We start from the raw sequence: 9,006 nt of genomic DNA on the forward strand, positions 1-9,006 counted from the left end.
TGATGGTCCTATTTCTCAGAGAAATTCTTTGGAGATAGCCTTGGTGTTTATATAGCTGTTCCTATCATATCAAACCTACCTCACAACCTACCATTCTCTTCCACCAGTGAACCAGATCTTGTGAATCACAAGCCCTTGGCACTGTGGAATAACTTTTGTTATTATCTGATTTACAAACTAAGAATATATTTTGGAAGTGTCACAGGACAATTAGAAACACTTCCTCCAATAGGTACCTATTAAAGTCAATATACCAATTGGAGTACATACTTTGAAATAACAAATGCATCAATATAGAAATGATAGATATTCTTCAAAGGGCCATAAATCTAATCTCTCTATATACAGATATTTCAACTTACGTTGAAACAATAAAAATTGTAACTTTTTTTCCAGATTTGTGGCATGAATAGATTGTTTGCTAGTGTGTGTTTAAAAAATGGTATTAGACTTCAAAAAGAAAAGAGACCCAAGTAAAGTAGGATTTATCAGATCCTATTTTATTTTTATTATACTCTATGAATAAGGAAAAAAGAAAAACATTCTAAGATTCACTGTAAGAGTATGAAAAAGGAAAATGCATCCAGTGATTTGTCAAGAAACATTTATTAGACTATTAGGAGAAAACAACCCCCAGGGAAGTCTTCGCCCAGGATCAGTCCCTAACTCACTAGGCTAAGCTTCCACTCAAATAGAATATCTTTAAGCAGTCCTACCTTTAAATGTAAGTTTTTCCTTATAATTTTTCATGGTGTGCTGAGGCAATACTTCTTCAGGATCTGAGTGGTAATGTAACCCTTCTAAGTGATCTCACATCAACACTACAATTATTTCTGGAACCTTGGGAATAGCTAGTTCTACAGATGGTCCCCACCCCCACCCCCTTCATTGCAGTGGATTAGTTTCCCATGGCTGCTGTAACAAATTACCACAACCTTAGGGGCTTAGAACACAAATGTATGATTATAGTTCTGGAGATCATAAATTCAAAAGGGGTCTCACTGAGCTACAGTCAACGTGTCAAGGGGCTATATTCTTTCTGGAGGCAAAAGGGAGATATCCATTTCCTTGTCTTCTCCAATTTATAGAGGCTGTCTGCGTTCCTTGGCTTGCGCCTCTTCCTTCATCTTCAACATCAGCATCTTCAAGGTTCCCTGACTCTGACACTTCTGCCTCCGTCTTTTACTTAAAAGAACCCTTGTGACTATATCGTGCTCACCCCGATAATCCAGAGCAATCCCCCCATCTCAAGGTCAGGTTATTGGCAACCTTAATTCCTCCCTTGCCAAATAAAACAACATATGTATTAAACAAAATAATACAATTAAAAATCTTGGCTCAAGTCAAGGACTAAAAAAAATATAACTATTTTTAGTACCATGTAAACGGCTAGCATAAGGACCAATGTGTAGCCGATGGCCACTAAATTCAAACTATAACTATTAAGAAGTGCCAAGTTTATTCATCATAGTAATTATCATGTTTGATATGGGTCCTGTATCACATTCTTCTTAGTATTTCTCACAATTTTACAGTATATGTAGGTATGCAATGTATGTCTGCTATATGGATTAGTCAGGATTCACTTGGTTAAAAGTAACATAAACCCAACTCAAATTTTCTTAAACGAAAATAAGCAATTTATCAGTTCGCACATCTGAAAAATGATGTCATGGATGACCCCTGGAGCAGGCATGATTGGTACTTGCCCGAGGACCTACCTCTCTGTAGTCAAAGTCTGAGGGTTTGTATCTGACTCTGGGAGCAATCCCAGCCCTTGCAAAGGGCAAGGCAAAAGTGCCAAAGAGTTAATCCCTGCCCTGAAAGCAGCCACAAAACAAAGATACCTGGGGAGCTGATGAAAAACTTATCCAGCTTCCTTGCCCCTCAGGACACATGTCCAATACTGTCTCTCAAGATCCTCGGTGGGATTGAGCTTCAATTGCCTACAATATTAATATGCTCGAAAACGCATCCTTTATGGTTTTCTTTCATTTTTCAATCTCTTTTCCTCACCCCTTACCAGCATTTTCTGGGTTCATCTCCTGAATAAATTACTTGCTCTCAACTTCACAGCATTGCCCCCAACATTTGGGCAGCAACTATAACCCCCCAGGTATTGCCCTTAGCTGGTGTTATAATCAGGTCTTAATAAGGCATTTTACCAAGTAAGGGTCAGAGTGATGGAGAATCTTGTTGAGCATCTTGTAGAGTCAGAGTTGGAGGAGTGTGAAGATTTAGGAAGTCAAAGAATGATGGAATTCATCCTAATGGTTTCTTAGTTTTATAATCTTCGTAGTATTTCTTAATTTTAGGGGAGGGGGCAATCAATTTAATTGTAGTGTCCTTTTTGCAACTAGTCTGTTAGGAACCTTGGAAGAATCACATGAATAATGTTGAAGAAGCAGGGGTAGAGATCTTCTCTAAGGAGCTGACAGGCAGCGTATCTTCCTGGGATTGTTTCAAATTCTGTAGACGGGGCCATCACCTACAGCCTGGAAAGTTGTGCATGAATCCAGCATGAACAGCAACCCTGGAATTGCTTTGTGCCACATCTACATCCGTATAGAGTCCCTTTCTATAGCCATCTCTCAAATCCTGATAAGAATTAAGGCTTGGGAAGGGGTGGTCTCACCAGGAGCACTGTTAATAATAATGAGAAATTGAAGCAGCCTAATCAGTAAAGTGTTAGTTAGTAAATGGAATCTTCTGCAGACTTTTAAGACTATAGTCAATCTATTTAAGACACAGGAAGAGTCAGAGACATGTAAAATAGAAAAGAAAGGGTATAACATTTTTGCTGGTTTTATATTGACTTCTGTATTTAGATGTATCAGTATGTTTGGGTGTTGGCTCAAAGCAACTCTTTCTAACAAAGTGACAGCAAGACAGAATTCTCATGGCTATGTCCCCTGGTGCCAATCTTTAAAGTAAGAGTCCTTTAAAAACCTTTAGTGCAAGCTTTCTGTAACAAGCCACCTGTCATCTGTCTAACTCTGGTGAGGATCATACTACCCATGTTAACATAATCATATCTGCTAGACACAGTCTTAGAAAAGATAAATATGATGCTTAAAATTAAATGTAAATGCAAAATGTTGAGTGTTTCTTACCATGTGAAATGAGATATAGCCGGTTCTGCTCTGTGAAATAGGGCTAGGAATTCGGATCACATTTGCACAATTAAGTAATGCAAGAATTTCTGAATTCTTGAGACCAGTGCACCTGTCTGCCAGCCCTGGCTCACCTTCTCAAGTGGACCAAGAGACCGGAAATAGTACCTTAGGTAAGGACTTGGTCTATACATGGCAGGTCTCATTTTGATTGTCTTCTGTGTTTGAACTGGTGACACACACACCTTCCTTGCACCCCACCCCCTGGCCAAGAAAGCCTCAAGTTTCATTTAAATCATCTATTTTTCTACTCTCTTGAGAATCACAGGTACCCATCCATACTTGAGCTTACCTGTTGTGCCTGCATAGTTTGAATCCTCAAAAATAAAAAGTGGGGTGTCAATGACAATTTCAGTTATTCATTTTTAGGGGTGAACTGAGATTCAAGGGAGCAAATTAATTGGAATTCAATGAATTTCTTACTGTTACTGTATGAGAAAAAGAATGAAGCCCTTGGGGAAAAAATCTTAACTGGGTAGTTGTAGGGAATCTCAGTTGAATCTAAGAGATTGGCCAAAGTTCTTAGGCAAAAAAGAAGTGAAGCTGACCCAACCTGATGCCAAACAGCTGCTTTAAATGTACAATTAAAAGAATGTCAGTTTGTGCAAGATACGACAGACAAGGTTGATTTTTACGTTTCAAAATGAAAGGAGAAAAGTTACATGCCTTCATTAGTTCTAGTACACTATTTTTAAAAATGATTTATATTTAACATGTGCATGTTATTATTGTTTGTTTGCTTTTAAAAATAAGTTCATGAGCTTTCTAAAAGAACTCTAAACTTAGAGCTCTGAACGTGTAGGTTTAATGTAAACCATTTGGGTTTTCAAATGCTCTTCAAAAGTCTCTATGCTTAAAAAAACGTTTCTGTTTGGAAAAGATACCTTCCAAGCAACCAGTTAAAATATTTGAAATATAAAGCTTCCATTTATAAAAGGATTAAAAACAGTTTTGTTTTTCAAACTTGTATTTGAAAAAATACGTGCAGCTGTTTTTTCATGAAAAATGAAAAAATATATATATGACATTTCTCAGTTTCAAGATAAATCCCTAATCAGTACATCTAGGATGTTATTATAAATTAAATTGTATTTTAACTTATGCTTTGGTTTCTCAACAAAAACTTATGCAAAAAAATTAATTCCTATGCATTTGAGAACTGTAGCATGGCAAAATACACTAAGACGTAATCTTTACATACATAAATTGGAATATAGGTTCAGCTGTATATTCCAGGGGTCCAAAATAGTAGTGTATTGACTAAGTTCGTTAGAAGTTTATTTTTCTGTAACTCACCAGACTGGAAGTAAATGGTGCCATGCTGGTTTAAGAGATCTGCTCCATGAAGTCCCTCAGGGACCCAGGGACACAGGGTCTCATGTAGGTGCAAAGGAGGTAGGGACTTGGTGAAAATTCAAGATGTCTACTATAGAGGAAGAAGAGAATGGGGACTGGGGATAGCTAACAAGCAGTTTCTTTCACAGACCTCTTTTGCCACCCAAATATCCAACTGCACATGACTCACCATCCCTCTTCCTATAAGAGATGTTCCCAAAGTCCCGTCCGGTTATATCCTCAAGTTCCAAGTCTGTGATCTGTTGGTGAATGGCACTGCTCTCCATTATGTGGCTTTTTTGGTCTAATTACCTACAGTTGAAGGGAAGGATCTTTTCCCACCAGCAGTGATAGATTCAGAACAAAAAAGGGAAAAAGAGGAAATATACCACAGTCACTGTTTCCAAATCCTTCTAGTCAGAGATAGTGAAGACCCCCTGTCCTGGTGAGGGAGCAAGTTACTGATTTAGCTCTGAGAGGCACTCCCTACTGTCTGTGACTCTTGGCTGTGGAAGACGATTCCTTGCCCATCAGCCCTGTGGCCACATTTGAAGGCATTGAAGAGTAAACGTTTCCTGGGGACTGCAGAACTCGTTTGTGCAATCTGCTAATGCTGGGGCATGTTTACAAATCCAGAGGTTGCTTAGAGAGACTAATACATATGAAATTATAAGTTCATATTAATACTTCCAATCCCAATTATCTCTTCATCTCCTTGCCCCATTTTAGTTTTGTACCGTCTTTATCTCAGAGTCTGTTTCTCCTACTTTGTGATTTATCTACTACTTTTGACTAATAGAAATATCAATAAAGACATAGCCCCAGAAAAGGACATTAAATGGAAAATGTTGACTGCCTTAATGTTTGAAGTGTACTTGTACACAAAGAGAAATAGGCAAAAGACATGAACAGAAATTTGCCCAAAACATTATAAATGGCCAATGAACTAATGGAACCTGTCACTGCACTATCCTTTTTTTAATGTTTGTTTATTTTTGAGAGAGAGAGAGAGAAAGAGCAGTAGCAGAGGAGGTACAGAGAGAGAGAGAGAGAGAGAGAGAGAGAGAGAGAGGATCCGAAGTGAGCTCTGTGCTGACAGCAGTGGGGCTCGAACTCATGAACTGTGATATCATGACCTGAGCCGAAGTCAGACACTTAGCAAACTGAGCCACCCAGGCACCCCTGTCACTGCACTATTTTGAGAAGATAAGATGTGTGATTATCATAGCAGTTGGCCACATACTAAATCCTAAATAAATGTTGTGATAATGATTATCATGATGATTATTCTGAGGTATACCATTGACACTGAACAAAGTGATGGTGTACCATTTCTCATGTTTTGGATTAGACAGTTTTGAAAAAATTGTATTTAATATAATGGTAACACATGATGTTGGTGACAGTTTTCGGAAAGCAACTATTCTCATACACTTTCTGTGGGATATAAATTATTATATTTTGGAGGGCAACTTAACAATATAGATCAAAAACTTTAAAGTTTTTCAAATTCTTACTCAGCAGTCGCATTTTAAGGCAATTATCTTAAGAGTATAATCAAATAAATGTGACAAGATTTATGTACAGGAATGCTTGCAGGCCAAGAAACAAACAAACAAAAAAGATCCCCAACCCCCCCCCCAAATATCTATCTATAAAGAACTGGCTAAATGAATCATGATGCATCCAGCCTGTTTTAATTTTCTTTAGTCCCCCTGAATGGTTCAACTATTTTAAGCTCTTTTACCACCAGATATTTAAAAATAAAAATAATTCTAATTCTTGGATATAAGAGCAAAACAAGTGACATGTTCACTCCACCCCCAAACTCTCTCACCCTTGTCCTAGTAAAAGACTTTCATTGGTCCAGATATACTTCCTTCAGAATAGATGTGTTTTACTCCTCCTGCTCATGGACCATCTACATAAGTCCACAAGATTTCCAACATAGAATGATCTAGAAAGAAAACGTTGGGCAGGATTTCATTCAGGCAAAATAAAGGTAATACTGACTGCAACAGCTTCAGTGTGTCCAGAGCGTAGAGCATGTATAGTGTCTCTCCAGATTTCTGTCCACCAGAATAGCTTGTTATCACAGCTGAGGGCTGTTAGGTTGGGAGAGGCAGAGGTAATTTCTCTTTGGTCTACATTTCACTTTAAGACTCAGAAAGACAAGAGCAGGTCAAACTAACATTGGCTCAACTGTTTTATCTGACATAAGGAGATAAGTCTAATAAATTAGAATATTCTTCTGCCTGGGTCCAGTTGACCTTCACCAAATTATCTTTTAATTCATGAGAATTTCTATTCTCTCTTAGCTCTGAATACGAGTATGGCCCTGGTTGCGGTATTTATACAAGAGGAAAAACATCTGTAGAAGAAAGTTCCCACTTGCAGACAGAATCCTCTTCACCATCATAATCCCAAACCTTAAGTTAGATCATCACAATCAGAATATTAAAAATTGTCACCACACCATAAAATAGAATCCTTCTCAGACACTGAAAGAGATGGTGTAGATCCATATTTGTTGATGTACAACAAACACATCTGGCAAATGTTTAAGTTAAACTGCAAACAACTATGTATGGTATTATAACATTTTTATGGAGACTTTCAAAGGACATATGACAAAATACTAACAATATTTGTCTAGGATATTCCTTAAGGTAATTATTTTTATTGCTATTCATATAATCATTGTATTTTTAATCTCGTTTTATTTTACAATTAGCAAAGATTGTTTCTAATCTTAATCATTTTGGCTTTTATTATACCATCTCATCTCATTTTATAGCAAATCTTAGAGCGAATTTTATCCCTTTATTTGAAAAAAAATAACAACTTTTAGGTCCCATTTTATCAGCTCGAAGTTCCAAAATAAGTCCACATCTCCTTTTAAGGTTCCAACGCAATGGTTTGATTCTACATCTTCCCTTAGAAAAATTGTCTCTTCTTAGCAGGGAGACAGCTTCAATGACAATACCATATGTCCATGGAATACTCTTTTTAGTTTATAGCATTAGGCCAGAGCTAGAAGATATCCTGGGTCAAGGCAGGTTTCTGTCTTCATCCTACCATGACCAACACATCAGTCCTCTTTGACAACCATTGCGGGATCCTCTCTATGTCCTTGAGATGATTGTGTGTGGAGTTTTATTCCCCCCTTTTTTGTCACTGGGTCATGGTGACATGACCTATGAGCTATCCAGCCCACCCAAAAGTTTCAATTACTTTGAATACCAGGAAAAAGGGAATGAGATCTGGGTCTCCTCCTTTCCCCAGTGCTCTGGGAATTCTCAGGTAAATTACTTATCTCCTCCCTAGAGACCGCAAGTTCATTTCACCCATATATTTCTTCATAGAGAAAAGCATGTCAGCTTCTGCCTGGACAGTGCCTTGTTACATAATTAGTTTTTTCTGAGTCTAAAAATCATGCTTTCTCTTAATAAAGAATGTGTGTAATAAAGGAATATGCAGAAGTAAAAAGCACTTACATTATTTCCAACACATGGAGAAAACATTATTAATATTTAGATGAATTTCCTTATTTTTTATTTTTAAAAATTTTTATTTAAATGCAAGTTAATATATGTTATAATAATGGCTTCGGGAGTAGAATTTAGCGATTTATCACTTACATATAACACCTAGTGCTCATCCCAACAAGTGCCCTCCTTAATGCCCATCACCCATTCAGCCCATCCCCTCCACCTATCTCCCCTCCAGCAACCCTCTGTCTGTTCTCTGTATTTAAGAGTCTCCTCTCTGTTTTTATCTTATTTTTCCTTCCCTTCCCTTGTGTTCATCTGTTTTGTTTCTTAAATTCCACATGAGTGAAATCATATGATATTTATCTTTCTCTGACTGACTTATTTTGCTTAGCATAATACACTCTAATTCCATCCATGTTACTGCATATGGCAAGATTTCATTCTTTTTGATCACTGAGTAATATTCCATTGTGTGTGTGTGTGTGTGTGTGTGTGTGTGTGTGTGTGTATGTGTATACATATATACATATACACCACATCTTCTTTATCCATTCTAGATGAATTTCTTTATTGTCTTCTAAATAATAAGGAAATACTATATATACAGATATCCTATATAAATATTATATATATAGTATATATAAGGGTATACTATATATGTAATAATATACTATATATATCACTATATATATAATGATAAAATTCTATATATAGTAATAAATTCTAAGTGTTTAATATATAGTGATAAAACTCTAAGTATCTTAACATTTGCACTAAATTAGTTTTATAATAATATTTACTATATACTCACTTAACATTTATATCTGAATTTTCTAAAATTACTTGTCTTCAAAAGTGTAATTTTAAAGGGCTGCAGAACATTCCAATACATGAATGTACCATAATTTATTTAACTCAATTCCCTTTGCTAGATTTCTATTATGGTTTTCTATTCTTTATTACAAATAAAGCTAAAACATTCTTGTACATAAATCTTTTCATCT

Source organism: Prionailurus bengalensis, chromosome B3, assembly GCF_016509475.1.
Source record: "Prionailurus bengalensis isolate Pbe53 chromosome B3, Fcat_Pben_1.1_paternal_pri, whole genome shotgun sequence".
Classification (NCBI taxonomy): domain Eukaryota; kingdom Metazoa; phylum Chordata; class Mammalia; order Carnivora; family Felidae; genus Prionailurus; species Prionailurus bengalensis.